The following is a 22,016-nucleotide window of genomic DNA, read 5'->3' as shown; positions in this document are numbered from 1 at the left end:
TTGGATTTTTCTTAAAAAACAAAACTGAACTAAAAGGCATAGATGCATTATTAGTTTCAGTACACTATATACAAAATAAATTATATAACGACGTTTGAGAACAGTCAAATTTTAATATGGCTACGTAATTAAAAGAAAAGATAAAAGAAAAATACCTCTGAAAGCCAATAAATTTATACTTGATAGGAATCAAAAGCAAAACTCAGTTTAGCTTTTTAAATGTTCAGTGTTAAATAAAATTGATGCACCAATTACTTTTATAAGTCACCTTTCAACTCTAATTACCCAGACACAGGTAACTTTCCACTAATACTTTTTGCCATTTTGTTTTATTTAATATATCTGCTTTAAAAAACAAAGGGGGGTGCTGGCACCACCACTTCTGGTTCGAGGCAGCTGCTGTAGTGGGGCGGACTATGGCAACTCAGGAAGCCACTCCAGGAAGCCATTCAGAGGAGGGCAATGCTTTGGACCTCCATCAGCTTACGATGTAATGGATTATGTGTTGCAGAGACCCAGCCAGGAGGCCGACAGTGAGGCTTTTAAGTTCTGAGGAAGCCCTTTCTATTCCTTGCTCTTCTGATGTGGATCCAGCAGTGTGGCTGACAGGGTCTTGGTGCTCCAGCCTGGTGTCAGGCCTGAGCCTCTGAGGTGAGAGAGCCAAGTTCAGGACACTGGACCACCAGAGATGTCCTGACCCCACGAAATATCAATCAGCAAGAACTCTCCCAGAGACCTCCGCCTTAACGGTAAGACCCAGCTCCACCCAAAGGCCAGCAAACTCCAATGCTGGACTCCCTAAGCCAAACAACTAGCAAGACAGGAACACAACCCTGCCCATTAGCAGAGAGGCTGCGTAAAATCATACTAAGTTCACAGACACCCCACAACACACCACCAGACACTGCCCTACCCAAGGAAAGACAAGATCCAGCCCCACCCACCAGAAGACAGGCACCAGTCTCCTACACCAGGGATCCTACACAAGTCACTGAACCAACCTCACCCACTGGGGGCAGACACCAAAAACAATGGGAACTACAAACCTGCAGCCTGAGAAAAGGAGACCCAAAACACAGTAAGTTAAACAAAATGAGAGGACAAAAAAATATGCAACAGATGAAAGAGCAAGGTAAAAACCCAGCAGACCAAACAAATGAAGAGGAAATAGGAGTCTACCTGAAAAAGAATTCAGAGAAATGATAGTAAAGATGATCCAAAATCATGAAAATAGAATGGAGAAAATACAAGAAACGTTTAACAAGGACCTAGAAGAAATAAAGAGCAAACAGACAATGATGAAAACACAATAAATGAAATTAAAAATTCTCTAGAAGGAATCAATAGCAGAATAACTATGGCAGAAGAAGGGATAAGTAACCTGGAAGATAAAATAGTGGAAATAATTACTGCAGAGCAGAATAAAGAAAAAAGAATGAAAAGAACTGAGGACAGTCTCAGAAACCTCTGGGAAAACATTAAACACACCAACATTCAAATTATAAGGGTCCCAGAGGAAGAAGAGAGAAAGAAAGTGTCTGAGAAAATATTTGAAGGGATTATAGTTGAAAACTTCCCTAACATGGGAAAGTAAATAGTCAATCAAGTCCAGGAAGTGCAGAGTCCCATACAGGATAAATCCAAGGAGAAACATGCTAAGACACATACTAATCAAACTATCAAAAATTAAATACAGAGAAAAAAATGTTAAAAGCAGCAAGGGAAATGCAACAAATAACATACATGGGAATTCCCATAAGGTTAACAGCTGATCTTTCAGCAGAAACTCTGCAAGCCAGAAGGGAGTGGCAGGACATATTTAAAGTGATGAAAGGGAAAAACCTACAACCAAGATTACTCTACATGGCAAGGATCTCATTCAGATTCAATGGAGAAATTAAAACCTTTACAGACAAGCAAAAGCTAAGAGAATTCAGCACCAACAAACCAGCTTTACTACAAATGCTAAAGGAACTTCTCTAGGCAGGAAACACAAGAGAAGGAAAAGACCTACAAAAACAAACCCCAAACAATTAAGAAAATGGTAATAGGAATATACATATTGATAACTACCTTAAATGTAAATGGATTAAATGCTCCAACCAAAAGACACAGACTGGCTGAATGGATATAAAAATAAGACCCATATATATGCTGTCTACAAGAGACCCACTTCAGAACTAGGGACACATACAGACTGAAAGTGAGGGGATGCAAAAAGATATTCCATGCAAATGGAAATCGAAAGAAAGCTGGAGTAGCAATTCTCATATCAGGCGAAATAGACTTTAAAATAAAGACTATTACAGGAGACAAAGGACACTACATAATGGTCAAGGGATCAACCCAAGAAGAAGATATAACAATTGTAAATATTTATGCACCCAACATAGGAGCACCTCAATACATAAGACAAATGCTAACAGCCATAAAAGGGGAAATCGACACTAACACAATCATAGTAGGGGACTTTAACACCCCACTTTCACCAATGGACTGATTAACCAAAATGAAAATAAATAAGCACAAGCTTTAAATGACACATTGGACAAGACAGACTTAACTGATATTTATAAGACATTCCATCCAAAAACAACAAAATACACTTTCTTCTCAAGTGCTCATGGAACATTCTCATGCACAGATCATATCTTGGGCCACAAATCAAGCCTTGAGAAATTTAAGAAAATTGAAATCATATCAAGTATCCTTTCTTACCACAATGCTATGAGACTAAATATCAACTACAGGAAAAAAAAACTGTAAAAAAATACAAACACATGGAGGCTAAACAATATGCTACTCAATAACCAAGAGATCACTGAAGAAATCAAAGAGGAAATAAAAAAATACCTAGAAACAAATGACAATGAAAACACGACAACCCAAAACCTATGGGATGCAGCACAAGCACTTCTAAGAGGGAAGTTTATAGCAATACAATCCTACCTCAAGAAACAAGAAACATCACAAATAAACAACCTGAGCTTACACCTAAAGCAATGAGAGAGAAAAGAACAAAAAAACCTCAAAGTTAGCAGAAGGAAAGAAATCATAAAGATCAGATCAGAAATAAACGAAAAAGAAATGCAGGAAACAATAGCAAAGATCAGTAAAACTAAACGCTGGTTCTTTGAGAAGATAAACAAAATTGATAAACCATTAGCCTGACTCATCAAGAAAAAAAGAGAGAAGTCTCAAATCAACAGAACTAGAAATGAAAAAGGAGAAGTAACAACTGACATTGCAGAAATAGAAAGGATCATGAGAGATTAGTACAAGCAACTATATGCCAATAAGATGGACAACCTGGAAGAAATGGACAAATTCTTAGAAAAGCACAACCTTCCGAGACTGAACCAGGAAGAAATAGAAAATATAAATAGACCAACCAGAAGCACTGAAATTGAAACTGTGATTAAAAATCTTCCAACAGGGCTTCCCTGGTGGCACAGTGGTTGAGAGTCTGCCTGCTGATGCAGGGGACACAGGTTCGTGCCCTAGTCCAGGGAGATCCCACATGCTGTGCCTGTGAGCCATGGCCGCTAAGCCTGCATGTCCAGAGCCTGTGCTCCGCAACAGGAGAGGCCACAACAGTGAGAGGCCCACGTACTGTGGAAAAACAAACAAACAAAAAAATCTTCCAACAAACAAAAGCCCAGGACCAGATGGCTTCACAGGCGAATTCTATCAAACATTTAGAGAAGAGCTAACACCTATCCTTCTCAAAGTCTTCCAAAATATAGCAGAGGGAGGAACACTCCCAACTCATTCTACGAGGCTACCATCACCCTGATCCCAAAACCAGACAAAGATGTCCAAAAAAAGAAAACTATAGGTCAATATCACTGATGAATATAGATGCAAAAATCCTCAACAAAATACTAACAAACAGAATCCAACAGCATATTAAAAGGATAATACACCATGATCAACTGGGGTTTATCCCAGGAATGCAAGGATTCTTCAATATACACAAATCAATCAATGTGAAACACCATATTAACAAATGGAAGGATAAAAACCATACGATAATCTCAATAGACTCAGAGAAAGCTTGTGACAAAATTCAACACCCACTTATGATAAAAACTCTCCAGAAAGTGGGCATAGAGGGAACCTACCTCAACGTAATAAAGGCCATATATGACAAACCCACAGCCAACAGAGTTCTCAATGGTGAAAAACTGAAACTGTTTCCTCTAACATCAGGAACAAGAGAAGGATGTCCACTCTCACCACTATTATTCAACAAAGTTTTAGAAGTTTTAGCCACAGCAATCAGAGAAGAAAAAGAAATAAAAGGCATCCAAATCAGAAAAGAAGAAGTAAAACTGTCACTGTTTGCAGATGACATGATACTATATATAGAGAATCCTAAAAATGCTACCAGAAAACTACTAGAACTAATCAATGAATTTGGTAAAGTAGCAGGATACAAAATTAATGCACAGAAATCTCTTGCATTCCTATACACTAATGATGAAAAATCTGAAAGAGAAATTAAGGAAACACTCCCATTTACCACAGCAACAAAAAGAATAAGATACCTAGGAATAAACCTACCTAAGGAGATAAATGACTTGTCTGCAGAAATCTAAAAGACACTGATGAAGGAAATTAAAGACAATACAAACATATGGCGAGATATACCGTGTTCTTGGACTGGAAGAATCAACACTGTGAAAATGACTATACTACCCAAAGCAATCTACAGACACAATGCAATCTCTAACAAACTACCAATGGCATTTTTCACAGAACTAGAACAAAAAATTTCACAATTTGTATGGAAAGACAAAAGACCCCAAATAGCCAAAACAATCTTGAGAAAGAAAACAGAGCTGGAGGAATCAGGCTCCCTGACTTCAGACTATACTACAAAGCGTCAGTAATCAAGACAGTATGGTACTGGCACAAAAACAGAAATATAGGTCAGTGGTACAGGATAGAAAGCCCAGAGATAAACCCATGCACATACGGTCGCCTTATCTTTGATAAAGGAGGCAAGAATACACAAATGGAGAAAACACAGCCTCTTCAGTAAGTGGTGCTGGGAAAACTGGACAGCTACATGTAAAAGAATGAAATTAGAATACTTCCTAACACCATACACAGAATAAATTCCAAATGAATTAAAGACCTAAATGTAAGGCCAGACACTATAAAACTCTTAGAGGAAAACACAGGCAGAACACTCTATGACATAAATCACAGCAAGATCCTTTTTGACCCACCTCCTAGAGAAATGGAAATAAAAACAAAAATAAACAAATGGGACCTAATGAAACTTAAAAAACTTTTGCACAGCAAAGGAAACCATAAACAAGATGAAAAGACAACCCTCAGAATGGGGAATATGTTTGCAAACAAAGCAACTGACAAAGGATTAATCTCTAAAATTTACAAGCAGCTCATGCAGCTAATATCAAAACAATAAACAACCAAATATGAAAATGGGCAGAAGACCTAAATAGACATTTTTCCAAAGATGATATACAGATTGCCAACAAACACATAAAAGGATGCTCAACATCACTAATCATTAGAGAAATACAAATCAAAACGACAATGAGGTATCACCTCACACCAGTCAGAATGGCCATCACCAAAAAATCTGCAAATAATAAATGCTGGAGAGGGTGTGGAGAAAAGGCAACTGCACTGTTGGTGGGAATGTAAATTGATACAGCCACTATGGAGAACAGTAGAGTTTCCTTTCAAAACTAAAAACAGAACTACCATATGACCCAGCAATCCCACTACTGGGCATATACCCTAAGAAAACCATAATTCAAAAAGAGTCATGTACAACAATGCTCATTGTAGCACTATTTACAATAGCCAGGTCATGGAAGCAACCTAAGTGTCCATCGACAGATGAATGGATAAAGAAGATGTGGCACATATATACAATGAAATATTACTCAGCCATAAAAAGAAACAAAGTTATTTGTAGTGTTATTTGTAGTGTTATTTGAGTTATTTGTAGTGAGGTGGATGGACCTAGAGTCTGTCATACAGAGTGAAGTACGTCAGGAAGAGAAAAACAAATACCATATGCTAACACATATATATGGATTCTAAAAAAAAAAAAAAAACAAAATTGGTTCTGAAGAACCTAGGGGCAGGACAGGAATAAAGACACAGACGTAGACAGTGGACTTGAGGACAAGGGGAGGGGGAAGGGTAAGCTGGGACAAAGTGAGAGAGTGGTATGGACATATATACACTACCAAATGTAAAAGAGGTAGCTAGTGGGAAGCAGCTGTATCGTACAGGGAGATCAGCTCGGTGCTTTGTGACCACCTAGAGGGGTGGGATAGGGAGAGCGGGAGGGAGGGAGACACAAGAGGGATGGGATATGGGGATATATGTATACATAAAGCTGATTCACTTTGTTATACAGCAGAAACTAATACACCATTGTAAAGCAATTATACTCCAGTAAAGATGTTAAAAAGTGTGGGGGGGGGAGGTGGAGAAAGTTTACAGTAAAAGCAAGAACTAGACTTTTTAAATTAAGCTTTAAGCACTATAACTTGCCTCTTGACATTCTAGAGAATACAATCAAATATATAAATAAATAAAAGGAAATAAAAGGCAAAATCTTAGGAAAAAGAGGGTAAATTTATCATTATTTTCAAATGGTGTGATTGTCTACCTTTAAGAGCCAAGAGAATCAACTATAAACCTATTAGAAACTATATAAATTCAGAAAGATGGTCAATTACAAAATTTACATACAGAAGTATATTTAAAATGTACAAAAAGTATACTCTCATTGACCAATAATAACCAGTTAAAAAACATTAAATTGATATCATTCACTACAACAATAAAATTACTGAATAAAACTAAATGTAATATGAAATACATAGGACCTATAATAAGAAAACTATAAATCCCAAGAATGAGAGGCTTAAGCAAATAGGAAGTGCTATGTTTTATAATATTTAAAGATATCAGGGACTTCCCTGGTGGCGCAGTGATTAAGAATCTGCCTGCCAATGCAGGGGACATCGGTTTGAGTCCTCCTCCGGGAAGATCCCACATGCCGCAGAGCAACTAAGCCTGTGTGCCACAACTACTGAGCCCGCGCTCTAGAGTCCAAGAGCCACAACTACTGAGCCCGTGCACACAGACCCAGTGTTCTGCAACGAGAAGCCACCGCAATGAGAAGCCTATGCACCGCAACGAAGAGTAGCCCCCGCTCGCTGCAACTAGAGAAAGCCTGCGCGCAATGAAGATCCAACGTCAGCCAAAAATAAATAAGTAAATTTATATTAAAAAAAAAGATATCAAATTTCCACAAATAAAACTGTAACTATAAAGCAATAACCACCAACTTCTAATGGTGTGTGTGTGTGTGTGTGTGTGTGTGTGTGCACGCGCGCATGGTGGTTGTGCTCGCTGGCATTATTATTCACACATTAGTAAGTGGAGAGATTGGAGGAGAAAGAACAGAGCCAGGGACTATTCCAAGGTGACATACGGACCAAGGATTTAAGATCATAAAATGAATTCAATCCAAAATTTGATTTCTAGAGGGTCAGGAAAAAAGTCACTGCATAGAAAAGTGGAATGTCTCAGTCCCAGTTTGACTTACAGAAAAGTAGGCTTGGTGGGGAGGTTAATGTAATCAACCATGACATACTGAGATCTTGGAGTTCAAGACAATAGCTTCTAAGAGCTAAAACAAGAAAAGAAAGCCATGATAAGTCTACTAAGTTTTACATTTTCTCTTGCATGTAGAAGATACTGAAAGAGGCAAATATAGCTAAGGGGATCTTCAAAGGCCTGAAGGTATACCTTGAACCTTACTGGAACAAGGAAAAAGAAACCAAGATAATAGGTCCCTAGCAAGTAAATGGTGGTATTTCAATTAGTATTCCCATATTTTAGATTTGTAAAGTCTCAGAGAACAAGAATCAGAATGTCCTTGGCTAACATTACAGACAATTACTCTGAATAGAGAAATCTACTCTGGAATATCAAGTTGTAGGTATGTTCTCATAACCCTCACAAGTCTAAGCCAGACAAACTCAACTTTCCCACCCCCCTTTTTCTTGATTCAAAACACTATGCGATTTTATTCAAAAAACTACTTAAGCAAAAGGATTACTTAAGAAGACAACATTTCAGATTTGCGAAAACCTGGTGATATGTGATACATCCTGCACGGCATATAAAGATATATTGTGTTCAGACCTTTCTTAATGGGTGAAATTAACACAAATATTTCATTTTCAATCATATTTTCTTAATGTACTAAATCAATGATGTTAAAAATCCTTAAATACTATACAGATATAAAAATGAAAATAGCAAACATAAGAAAATAGCTATGAAAAATCAACTTAGATCCCAGGATTATTTTCTCACTAGGATAGTAAAAGTTTATAGATTTTTCCTATATATAAAATGAAATATCATAGCAATGAGAATTTTAGTTATATAGTATATGCCTGTTTGTCACTGAAAAAAAGTTAGAAAACCTAAATCACAACAGGCTATGTTATTTGTCAAATAATTAAAAATAAAAGGATCAACCAGTGACTCGGAGGGTCTATTCCTACTTATTTATGATGACCAGGTTTTACAAAATCCAGACCCTAAAATCCATGATGAGACACAATAAAAGGATGCACAATTAATATGTCACTTGCAATAATGTCTTTTCCGCAGCACCAAAGGCCTTTAAAAGGGTGAGTGTACTATAATACCAAAATAAGATTTATATATCCTAGAAAACAGGTTACACACTGATGAACAGCATTAAATTGACATAATGGCTCTTAGTGGTTATAAATGTAGCTTTTTCCTACTTTAATTGGCAAGGACTAGACTGACCTTTTCTCTATAATTCTAACTACAGTACAGTAATTAGACAAACCACTACTTACTTCTGAAATAAAGAGGAGAGGAAGAAAGCTCTCAGCCACCAGCTTTGAGAATGCAGAGTAAAATTGGGTTGGCATTCTACTGGGGGAAAATGGGCCACCATACCAATAAGAAAAATCATTTTCCATAAATTATGTTCTATGTTTAGTTTAATATCTGAACTAAAGAAAAAATCCCAGATGAAAGCCCTTTTCATTCATATACTTAGAGACAGTCCCCCACTTGAGGAAAAAAACCAGTCCTAAAAACAAGTTTGAAAGTAAAAAGAAAAGAATTAAGATGTTACTTGGGACAGATGGAGGAAGGGCAGGATAAAATCCCTAACTGTGATCCTGCAGGCATGTCTTCCTTGGGCCTGCATAATTTAGCACGGAGGTAAGAGTCTTGACGGGGCCTTAAGGAAAAGGCTTAGCCTCATGGCTGAGGCTGAGAAGGGAGCAGTTTCCCTTACCTAAGAGCAACCACCCTTTTTTCCACCCTGTTTCTGGGTCTCAGGTGAAGGTCAGCCAGCCCTTAAGCCATTTAGCTTCCAAGGTGGGAAACACTAGGTCCCTGAAGGAGAGATGGGAGAAGCTTTCTTTTTCAGCAGCCCAGATTGCACATAAGTGATCGCCTCTCTGCAAGACCCTGGGGAGAGAATCATGACATGCTGAAAGAAAAAACAGTGCAAACTCAACCAGTGAGTGAGCTCTTATCACAAGTTCTTATCACCCATTAGCATGCCAAGGCCTCCACACAGGTCACACTCTCCCAGCAGCTGCAGTAGTTGGCAGTCACACCACTGAGCACTGATAAATCAACTCAGGACCCAGAATTATTTTCTCATTTGGACAGGAAAAGTTTACTCATTCCCCAATATGTAAAATGGAATATAACTGCAGTACGAATTTTAGTTAAATTCGTTAGTCACTGAAAATAAGTTAGAAAATCTAAGTAAGAGCCAGGGACCATCTTTCATCAGTGAGAGCAATGAGATTTGGTATATAAACATCAGTTTAAGGGAGTCATTGTACAATATGTAAAAATCCAGGTTACACAAAAGTGCAACGTACAGTAATTAAAAACTATCTACTCATGGAAACTGGAGACCATCGACTCCCTCAGTTACAGAAAGAGCAAACAGGGTTTCAGAGTGTGCTCAACAAAGTTAAAAAGAGTGCATAGAAATGATGAAAATGAAAAGTGGCAAAAGTATTATACAATCATCCAGAAATCCCCTATGTCAGAGGCAAGTATTGCTAACTATCAACTCCATGAAGGCAGGGAACACAAAGATTCTGCTTACTGTCCTAGCCCAAATGTCCGGTCATGGTAAGTATTTGATAAATACCTGGTAAGTGAATAAATGACAAATAAACAAAATCATATGCAGTAATTTTCTCTCACAAATTCTTGGGTCACACGACAATTACTTCTCATAATGCTTATCAGACACAAAAGAGACATGTGAATACTGCTTCTCTAAAGAGTTCACTTGGAATAGAAAACTGTATTTTACTTATGTGACACTGGGCCACTTAATCTCGTGTGCCTTGGTTCCCTTATTTGAAAAATGGGAATAATAATAGTATCTACCTCACAGGGTTGTTAGAAATTTACTATATGTAAAGCACTTAGAACAGTGGTTAGCAAAGTCAATGCTATACTAAGTGTTAGTGTTTCAGCTGTTATTCTATAATGATATGCAGGTAGGTTTTTTAAATCCTATGGCTATTCACAAGTCTTATTAGCCTCTCCCTACCCTCCCCTGCTCTGAGAGGCAGAGACCATTTCTTATTCAACTATGTATTGCCAGTCCTAAGCACACTGCCTGGCACATAATCAATGACTAAAAAAAAAAAGAAAAAAAAAAAAGGAATACAAATTATATTGAATCAAACACTAATATTATAATATGACAATGTTCTCATCTAGATGAGAAAAAAGTCATCTAGGCCCACTATGATTCAGAGCATGAATTTCCTACACAATAAATTCAAATGTGACAAGCATCTTCCTTTAACATTTGATAATATCTAATTAAGAGATAGTTATAATGAAAGAGCTAAAAAATGTTTCATTTTTGCCAGGGCCCAGCATAGTGAACCTCTATTCCTTTATGTTCTTTCTTAGCATTTATTCATCATTCAGAAACTAAACTCTCAATCTTTTAAATGTATTATTGTGACATCAATGGCAAGGAAAGCAGATAAGAAGGTTCAACTAACAATCAAATATTAGGAAACTGGCTAAGATGTCAACAATGCAGGACATTAAAATATTTTTAAAAATCTGTATTGAAGATGTGGAGAACTACACATTGCTCAAAACATGTCTATCATTACAATCACACCTGTGTGCAAAATTACACGTTAGACCTCTAAGGAAGAGTGGATTTGTTTTATTTATAAATTTAAAATTGTCCACCACTGCCATAATTCACCCTGAAATATTTCTCCCTTTGGTTTCAGAAAAATAAAGTCTCAGTTGATACCCTGATGCAACATGCTGGATCATCAATAATCCAGCAATAAACTATTGTTCTCTGCCAGTAAACCAAGTTTCTCTTCTAACATTTGCAAGCAGTAAGTGATAGTTAAGAATGAGCTTTCCCCTGAGCACCTGGAAATAAGATTGTCCTCTAAATTAAACTATAAAATTGATCCAAAGTAGAACAAATGAGCAAAGATAATAGTCAAAATAGCTCCTAGGCCAAAGCAAGAATTTGACATCGCATCGTCATCACAATGACATTCACAGAAAGGTATCACTGGGATAAAAGGGTGACCATATAATTTATCATCCAACCATGATATTAGGCCAGACACAAACCAGGACTGTGCTGCACGAATTGAGATATACAATCACCCTAAGTCACAGGAGGAGTCGGTCCTGTTGGGAAAAAAAGAATACAAAACAGTAGAGCAAACTGCGGTATTGCTCTTCCAAATACTATAATAGGAAGCCTGTTTCATAAATATACCATTCACTTGGTAATTAATAATGTTTTAATCCATGTCTGTTCTTACAGTGTAATTTTGTGTTATTTAACTTGATTATGTAACTTTCATTTACTACTTATGCCTTAACTCTGGGATGTGGTGGGTCTTTTTGATCAGTGGGATACTTGTGTCTTATATTTCTTTTCAAACCCCATATTCCAGCATTGTGTACTATAAACTGTAGATGGAAATCAAATGCTCACTGACTGATAGTAATAATAATTATTATTATAGCTGGCATGTATTGAGTAATTAACTACGTGCCAGAAACTGTCCTAAGTGCTTTACATGTATAATCACATTTAAATCAGACAAAGACATTATGAAGTGAGTACTATTGGAATCTTCATTTTACATATAATAAGACAGAGGGAGACTAAGCAACTTGCCCAGTGACAAATGTGTAGCAAGTGGCAGAACCAGGATTCAAATCCAGACTGCCTGGCTCCAGGCATAACTACTATGCATACTGTCTCTTAGTGGAAAATAATTATTTAGTGCCTAAATAATTTTATTAAACATTAAATTTAAACATTAAAGTTATTATTATTGTTTTGTGGTACGCAGGCCTCTCACTGTTGTGGCCTCTCCCGTTGCGGAGCACAGGCTCCGGACACGCAGGCTCAGCGGCCATGGCTCACGGGCCCAACCGCTCCGCGGCATGTGGGATCTTCCCGGACCGGGGCACGAACCCGTGTCCCCTACATCGGCAGGTGGACCGTCAACCACTGCGCCACCAGGGAAGCCCTAAAGTAATTTTTAAATGCTCCAAAATAGGTGATGATTGCATCCAGGGTTGGCATGGGTATGAAGAAACAGATACTCTTCTCCAGGGATATAGACATATATTGATATAATCGTCTATAGGGAATTAAGCAAGATGTATAAGAAGTTTACATATATTTACCCTTATATGCAGGAATTCCATTTCAAGAATTTAACCCTAAGGAGACAGAAATTAAAAGTACACAAAGACACAGGTATAAGGATGTTCACCATACAGTTATTTATAAGAGTAAAAATTGGAAATAATTAGAATGACTATCAATAAGAGATTGGTTAAGTGCAATGTGCTAAAACCCTACCGTAAATCCATGAGAAATGGTGAGAGGTATCTATATTTATTAAAATAAAAATAAATCCGTAGTATATTGTTGACATAAACACAGACTGCAAAATAGCACACACAATGCAATTCCAAACGGAGGTGGGGGGAGGACACGCACATATGTGCATATCTAAAAAGATGTTCACCAAAATGTCAATAATGGAAATGTCTAGAAAGTGAGATTTTAGAGAGTCTCCATTTAAAAAAAAATATTTACTAAAAACCTCCTTGTGTGTGTGTTGTTGTTTTGCCAAAGGGGCATAAAAGAAACACAGGAGTGTACAATCTAGAGATACCCAGTTCCATTCTAGGCCATGAAAGAAAACAAGTGTTGATGGCAAATAAGTGGCTATAATGGAAGGTAAGGGAGAAGCTCAGCCAAGTGGGACCCAGCAGCCTAAGGGCCACCTTCACCACTAGCAGGCTATGTGAACCTAGACAAGTCACAGGTGATCTTTGAGCCTCAGTTTCAAAACAGCAAGATGAAGAAGTCACATGAGGTGTTCTCAGAAGTCTTTTCAACCCCAAAGGGCTGTGGTTAAAATTTTCAGAAAGATCAGGTAGAAATATAGTAATGCCTCAATCCCTTGCCAGTCACAGGTGTATTCTGCAGTCTATTAGTATACACGTTAGACAGTTTGTACAAGGTGCGAAATACCAAAACCCAGAAAATGAGAACAGCAATGAAAACCCATAAACACACTCAGGCACTCGTTATTAGAAATATGATTATTCCTCAGAGAGTGGGATAGCACACTCACCTAAGGCTGAAGCCCACGGGAGACCCCTCGCTATCCCAATAAGAGCTCATTTCCAAACAGTTGACAGTGCTCTTGTAACATTTCACTTTTATACAGATAAAAAAACTACAATATGATCCATCTGACATTGTGGTATTTATACTTCTACTGACAAAAATCTAGGGAAAAGAGTCAAGTGAGACCTTGATGTTGCATTTCACTGTTATTCAGATATATCAATAATCAAATCTGGAGAGCTGCCAATAAAAATAGAATAAACATCATTAGCATTTTAATAAACCTGCCAGCCACAGGGCTGGAAAAACAAAGCAAGACAGAGCAAAGGGAAATCAGCATGTGCAGTGTCTTCCCTCTAGCGGTTTGCCCCCCCCCCCCGGCAGTCCGCTGTGTCCTCCCCACTCCACTCCTGCAAAACACACACTCCAGGGAGATGTCTCTGTATTTTAAAACCTCTGATAAACCTGCCCAAGCTCTAAAGTTCAGGGGATGTGTTGCAGTCTTTTTTTTAAAACTGAGAATAAATAACCTGATTTTTAAAATACTTTCAGAAAGTGCTGATCTTTTAGTTATGAAGCATTTTGAATGTCAGATAGTCAGAACGTGATTTAATATGTTAACTAAATAGACCCAGATGAGAGATCAAGGAAAAGTGGTAAGAAGATGGGAAGAAAAGAAAAAAGAAAGAACCGCATATATGCAATAGATGAAGAGTCATCAGTTTACAGGTAGAAGGCTGAGTTACATGTCCTTTGAAGCTACTTCCAAATCAGATCCTAGGATTCTTGGAATATATCAAACACAGAATTACATATAAACACTCAAAGTAAACAGTTAATTTCCTTAATTTTCAGTCATTATATTTCCTCAACTGAACCAGAAATTAGAAATTGAAAGCCCTGCTTCCTTAGATATTTTGAATTTCATTTAATCTCCTTATTAGTCCATCATGTGTGTGTGAGTATGTGTGTGTGTAGATAATGTTAAAGTATATTCTGAAAAGTGTAACTCATTAAAATATACAGTATTCGGATAAAAACTGCAAGTGAAAAACATTCACAGAGGTAAAGTAGCTATATATTAAGGTATTTTACTTTATGGCAACATAAGTAGGGGTCACTGGTTTTTTTAAAAAATACCTCCATTTATGAATCTGAAAACACTTCACCCATTTAATCTGAAAATAGAGACATTTATGAAAATATACAATAATGAGTACACACTAATTGCCTTATTTTCTTTAGATAATTGTGAACACTTCAGTATTACCACACAATAAGCAGTAAGTAGCCATCAAGAATCTGCTAGTGTCTTTAAAATGTTTGATATAAGACCTTCACTGTCAATTTGCAGGGAACCATGAGGCTACAATGGTGATAAAGCATCAATGATGGATGGTACCACCCAAGCCACCATTCTAATAATGAACAAACGATTCATACTCAAGGTGCTTTTGAAACATGATTAGGCCTCCAAACATTTCACTAAGGTAGGTTCTCATTAACTCAATCTTATCAAAGAGAACTTAAATAAGTTTACCAAGGTTATATAGTGAATGACAATGATAAAAATCTGGAACAACAACAAAAAACAACACAAAGAACCCCAGACTCCCATAGTCCTCTGCGAGCCCTATTCATTAGTATTGCACAGAAGCCTTTCAGGGTAATTTATTTCATTGCTCCGCGTCTAACTGACCTTCTCTGGTAGCCACTGGCGAGTGTTTGCCAAAATGTCACTGACCAAAAAACTTCTTACAATGCCATGTATTATAAAACGAGTATGTCAAGAACCAGATGAAAATGTCATCAGTGACACTGACAACAATAAAAGAAAATACTCTATAGATTGAAGGAATGGAAGAAGACCCAAGTTAAAGGGGAAAAAATTACCTGAGAAATGCCATCAATGACTTCATCAACAAAAAAGTAAAAGCGACCACGGCTTTAAGTAAGGAAAGAAGGCATAAATTAAAGGGGGAAAAGTTCCTGAGAATCAACTGCTCTGTAATGGATCAGAAAGAGGAAAAAAGACTCCTTTTACAAAGGCTTGTGGGAAAACTACAACATCTCATTTACCGATCGTCCTGTTATGCCTGGAGGGGAGACAGAGGCGACATGTCTAAGCACCTGTGAGAGCTCTTCAGAGCTGAATCCCAAAGTCGATGGTTTTCTTATTTGCATGTCAAAATTAATGACATAATTTGTGAATGTCAACAGCAGTCACAGCAAATTAAACAGAAATTGAACGAAAATTTCCTCTGTGTTGCCCTTAAAATATAAAGTCAAAAGTTGTTGGTTATAGATAGCCAGTGGGAAGCAGCTGCATAGCACAGGGAGATCAGCTCGGTGCTCTGTGACCACCTAGAGGGGTGGGATAGGGAGGGTGGGAGGGAGAGGCAAGAGGGAGGAGATATGGGGATATATGTATACGTATAGGTGATTCACTTTTTTATAAAGCAGAAACTAGCATACCATTGTAAAGCAATTATACTCCAATAAAGATGTAAAAAAAAAAAAAAAGAGGAGCTTAGGACAAAAAAAAAGTTGTTGATTTTTCCCACTCTGAAGTCTTTGGAAATAAGTTTCACTCATACATATACTTAAACATCCCAGTTGGGTGTATCTACTTTAAAAAAAAAGAAGTAATTTCACTACAAAATTACTTTTACACTAAGATTTGGGATATTTTATTTTATTTTAAATGTTTTATTTATTTTTGGCTGTGTTGGGTCTTCGTTGCTGCCTGCGGGCTTTCTTCTAGTTGTAGCGAGCGGGGGCTGCTCTTCGTTGCGGTGCATGGGCTTCTCATTGCGGTGGCTTCTCCTGTTGCGGAGCACAGGCTTTAGGCACATGGGCCTCTGTAGTTGTGGCACACGGGCTCAGCAGTTGTGGTGCACGGGCTTAGTTCCTCCGCGGCATGTGGGGTCTTCCCGGACCAGGGCTTGAACCTGTGTCCCCTGCATTGGTAGGCGGATTCTTAACCACTGCGCCTCCAGGGAAGCTCAGGATATTTATTTTAAATGGACCTAGCTTGCAAATGTGATTCTTAAAATAAATGATTGCAGCTCGATGCTGATGATTATAATATATTGAGGGTATATTCTGGAATTTTCATCTGGATATGATTGGCACTTTTAAATAACAGCTTTAACAGAACTTTCAAAATAACAAGTGTATATCTTTGATTACCTGCCTGAGGATGAGTTGCACTGAAGATTAACTATAGTCCACGTTTAACCCTAGGCATTTTGTTCCACCTAAATGCTTACAGGACACCATTATCTCAACAATGAAATGAAATCAATGCCTATCAGTGCTAAAAACACGGAGAGGTGCATGTTAGGATTTCCTGCTACTTTGAATTACTATCTATCCCATGTTCTCCCCCATACATACTCCCAAGCCCATCAGTGTGGATCACCACAAATTCTAAATTCTTTACCAAGTACAGTGTGCACATATACAATCTATTTAGAGGATTGAAACGTAGTATACAACTAACAGTAACAAGTTAGCAAAGATAAATGTAACCATTCAAATTAAACATTAGAAAGATACTGTCAGTGGGGAAAGAATCACAAGTAAAATATATGTGCATACAACAAGCAACAGGCGTGTAAAGTTATTGCGACCTTGTCCCTTTTTAAATAGCTACATTTTCAAAATGGGAGACACCATCAAGTAGCAGCAGTGTCTGTGTGGATGTCTGAATGTCTGTCAGGGCCTGCCTGGTGATAGTTTATACTTCTCCCCCTTTAACAAGCTTCACTGTTACATGTTACACTGTACTTGGAGATGGATGGCTGCCAAAAGCCATCACCAAAAAAGAAAACAAAAACAAAGCTCCTCTATAACATAATTATGTCTCAGTATTGGAAATAAACTCATAAAAGAAAAATCTTGGAAACAAAAAGAAGATGTACATCTATTTAAAGATATAAATTACTAAACATTTCTAATTCCAATAAGACCATAATATTAACTGTGTGATAAGTAATATATATTTCTTTGAAGATATTTATCCCACAAACGTCTATAAATCTGCAGAAAAAAATGTTACAGAAAAACTCTTCTTTTTTTTCCCCAAATCATTACTAAATTTAATGAAGAAAGCCAGGGCATTGTCTTGACATATTTTGTCATCCCCTTTCCAAATAAATTGTGGCCTCTCCCGTTGCGGAGCACATGCTCCGGACGCACAGGCTCAGCGGCCGTGGCTCACGGGCCTAGCCGCTCCGCGGCATGTGGGATCTTCCCGGACCAGGGCAGGAACCTGTGTGCCCTGCATCGGCAGGCGGACTCTCAACCACTGCGCCACCAGGGAAGCCCCTTCATTCAGTTTTTTTTTAATCCAACAAGGTTAACATGTTGTCAGACTAAAACTGTATCCAAGTACCTCACACATAAACCACACCCCTGTCAGAGAATTCAGTGTGTGCCTCTTTAACTCTTCAATTACACCTGTAACGCATTTTTAAAGGCTATGTCTATATTCATTAAATGAACTTGACTCTTTTGACTGACTTATTTTGATTTGCTCTATTTCTTGATGAATGTGAACAGTTCATTTTCTTTTTCTTTTACCTTGAACATAAGCTTACGTTTACTAGGTTTATTTATATTGCCATCTAATCAATCAACACACATTTACTAAACTTCTGGTTAGGAGCCCAGGAATATGGAAAAGTCAAAATTCCCAGATACAGTTTTAATTCCTATGCTGTTATCAATGTCACATTCTAAGAAATTTACAACCCATCTGCGCGTAAGTTAAAACTAAAAGAAAAAAAATGCAACCTACTCTCTCTCCTCTCCCCAAACGCAGGAGTCTCCAGATATATACTCACACAGAACAAAATATTCATCTCTGTGTGTAATACAACAAAATATCAAAATATTAAAATACACTGGTAATTTGCTAATGGAAAAAAAGATTAATCAAAACCAAAAATAGGAATTGAGTTTAAATTCAAGTTAAAAGGAAAACAAATGGAAACTGTATTTCCCAAATGAAACTAGTTCTCCAAATACCATAATAAATCATGGAGGAAATGCTCCCAGGCTTCATTTAACAGGCAATAAAACCCTGAGGCAGGTCTGATTAGTGTGGTGCTATAGTAAATAGTAAGATGAGATATGATATACATGTCAGAATCACCCACTAGTCTGAATTAGTTTATTGATGTATGGTTTCTAAGGTGATAGTTAAAAATTTTTAAAAAAGCATTTCAAAAAATGAAAAGACTACCACTTCTATTTTTAGAATTTTTTGTGGTATTTTCGTCATACGTATTAGTACCATTACTGCCTATAGGCCATAGAAGTTATGTCCTTACAAGACTTATTACTAAAAAACACAGTGTTGAAGACAAACATGACAGTGATTAAGCTTCAGCCACAATTCTTCTAAAAGATGATCTCCTCTTTTTCCATTTCTCCCTAACTTGACAATAGGGTAGAAAGAGATCTATTCTGAATAATATGAAACGCCAAAAATGGTTTTAAATACATATAAAATCAAGGCCTTATATTTATGTATTCTTAATTTTGTATTCACACTATTCCTTTCAGAAGAACTGTCTCTTTTCCCCATGCATTTTTTAGGTGATTACCCAAGATTAAATAGTTACACTAGAAACTGCAAATGGATGTTATTTATTGTAATATTTATTTTAATCAATGAGATGTATTTTATTATAATGCAATTTAGCTAGTACTTATATTCATAGACTCTACTGGTAGGTTTAACTGCTTATCGCAACCAAATGTATTTTTAAACTTAAAATAAGCTTTTGGAGCTAGTTTGATAGATGAGACTGAGGTCAGGCAGATCTGCATTCAGTCCTGACTGCACTTCCTAGCTGTGATCGCCAGCAAGATCTTTTACCTCTCTGAGCCTTTTTTTTACCTCATCTATAAAACAGGGCATAATGATACCTATGTCACAGAGTTGATGTGATAATTAAATAGGATAATGAATAAAGCACTCTTGGCACCTTGCCTAACTTAATACAAAACGTTCAACATAGAGCAGCTACAAAGTCAATGTCTGAATAACAAACTACACCAAAACTTCACAGCTTAAAAAAAACTGCTCTTACTTGCTTACAACTCCCTGGGCTCAGCTGAGCAGTTCTGCGGGTTTCATTCACAGGACTGCAGGAATCCAAAGGTTTGACTGAGGCTGGATGGTTTAAGATGGCCTCTGTCACACGTCTGACAGTTCGACCCTGGCTGTTGGCTAGACCTCTATCTCCATGTGATCTCTCATTCTCAGAGAGACTACTCTGGGCCTCTTCAGGTGGGGCAGCTTCCAGAAAAGCAAGTTGCAATGCCCCTTGAAGCCAAACCTTGGAAGTCCCACAACATAATTTCCACTACATCCTATTGGTTAGAGCAAGTCACAAAGCCAGCCCAAGTTCAAGGGGATAGAAAAACAGGTGCCACCTCTTGATGTAAGGGTAGTCAATATACCAATGCACAAAGGCATATAGGGATAGGGTAAATATGTGGCTATAATTTGCAATCTTCTAAAGGCTGTGAAATAGTGACAAATTTTATAGCACCTATGCTGTCTTTCAACTATAAATAATTGCAGAATTCATGTTTTAAAGGCCAAAAAGAAGTACTAGCTTGAGTTTTCCCCAAACCAGAGTAACACTGTTCTGCTACTTCAATGACAGATTCAAAAGAAGACCAACATCATTTAGGTTTCTTTGTTCATTTTTCTGTATTCTAGGAGTCCTCCACACTTTTCTATTTATTCTAATCAATATATTTATTTTCATCTGATTTGATATTTTTACCTTCACCATGAAGCTTTCTAATCAAACATTCCACAACAAACAGCATCACCGGGAAATCTGGATCAAGTATGCTGCACTTCTAGAAACTATGAAGTTTTGTAAAAGAAGTAAAGAAAAATATATCCTTGTAAAAACTAAATATACTTTTGTTCTTCTCCATGAAAGTGATCACTAGAGAAAAATCTAGTTTTGTGATACAGTTAACTAGCTAGGCTTAGAGATCTATTCATACCGATTTAAGCAGAAATAAAGAAAAATAAAGAAAATAATTTTTATATCTACTAACAAACAAAAAGTAGAATGCCAAAACAAAACTTGAAATTTAATTGATTGCATCAAATCTAATTTTAATGAATATCTTCCTAAATTTCTTGTCACAGACCCGGAAAGTCACAAAGTAACTGCTATCAAGACTTCCTTTAACAGGTGTGTCTCTCAAAGATTCACTCCGAGAGCCACAGTCCTTAATACAATCCAATCTATTTGCTTTGGATAATTTCATGGGGCAGGACAGGCCACTAAACACGCTGCGTGATAAGAATGGCTCCTTAGGGAAGGAGAGAGATGAAAGAAATAGCTACTTGCTGTTTGACAATATGGTGAACAGAGAAGCAGTTTGGGGAATGACTAATTCCCCCACTAATGACATTCCTACATTTCCAATGAAGAACTGATTCCTAAAGTTGCCATTTTTTTTTAGCTGAGGTTCTGTTACAACATGGCTTCATACAGAAACAGTTGGAAACTCAAGTCGTTTTCAATTTTAGACAAATTGGTGCTGCCCAAATTATAATGCTCAATAAAGGAAAACTTCAATAACATGAGGTATGCCTAATCTGTTTTTTAAGACATTTAAAAATCCTGATTATATTAGGACAAGCCATACAAGAACCCCGAAACACATCTGTTAGAGAAAATGCCACTAGCCAGTGCCATCTTCGGTGGTTATTTCTCCCCCTGTGTGAACAAACCTCCTTAGTGTGTGCATTATTGAAACGAGATAATTCTTCTTGATAATTAGAGATTAAAGATAACCCTGTGCTACAGTTGCTGAAAAGGTAATCTACTCGATTTATTTTTAAAGGGAAACTTGTGTGCTAAAATACTCCTATTTTGCTTTAATTATTTCCAAGTCCCACATGGGTGATACATCTACTATATAGGTTCATATGGAATAATTACCATTTTTGAAAAATAGTGACCATTCTAACATTCTTTACTTATATTGCTTACTAATCTTAATTGCCACGATTTCAAAAGACAGTTCCAAAGTGCATCTTGAACAAACAGAAAAGCAATTAGCCTAAATTAATTGCTTTGCTGATGTGATTTGCAGTAGGTATGCTTGGTGGTTTTGAAACTCCTGCCACTGCTTTCACAAGTTGATGTTCTGATGATTTTTAGCCTATTTTTGCACAAGAGCAATTAACCAGATAATTGTTCTAATGTGAACCTGG

General features: G+C 37.2%; 1 protein-coding gene and 1 pseudogene across 1 annotated transcript in view; one reads left to right on the top strand and one right to left on the bottom strand.

Annotated features, from left to right (window-relative positions):
- The window catches only part of FBXL17 (F-box and leucine rich repeat protein 17), a 481,311-nt gene that overhangs the window by 279,709 nt on the left and 179,586 nt on the right, over window positions 1-22,016 (bottom strand).
- LOC112398656 (uncharacterized protein C20orf196 homolog) lies at window positions 417-20,207 on the top strand (annotated as a pseudogene).

This window comes from Neophocaena asiaeorientalis, unplaced genomic scaffold (genome assembly GCF_003031525.2).
Source record: "Neophocaena asiaeorientalis asiaeorientalis breed wild unplaced genomic scaffold, Neophocaena_asiaeorientalis_V1.1 scaffold26, whole genome shotgun sequence".
Lineage (NCBI taxonomy): Eukaryota > Metazoa > Chordata > Mammalia > Artiodactyla > Phocoenidae > Neophocaena > Neophocaena asiaeorientalis.
This window is presented reverse-complemented; position numbering and strand designations above follow the sequence as displayed.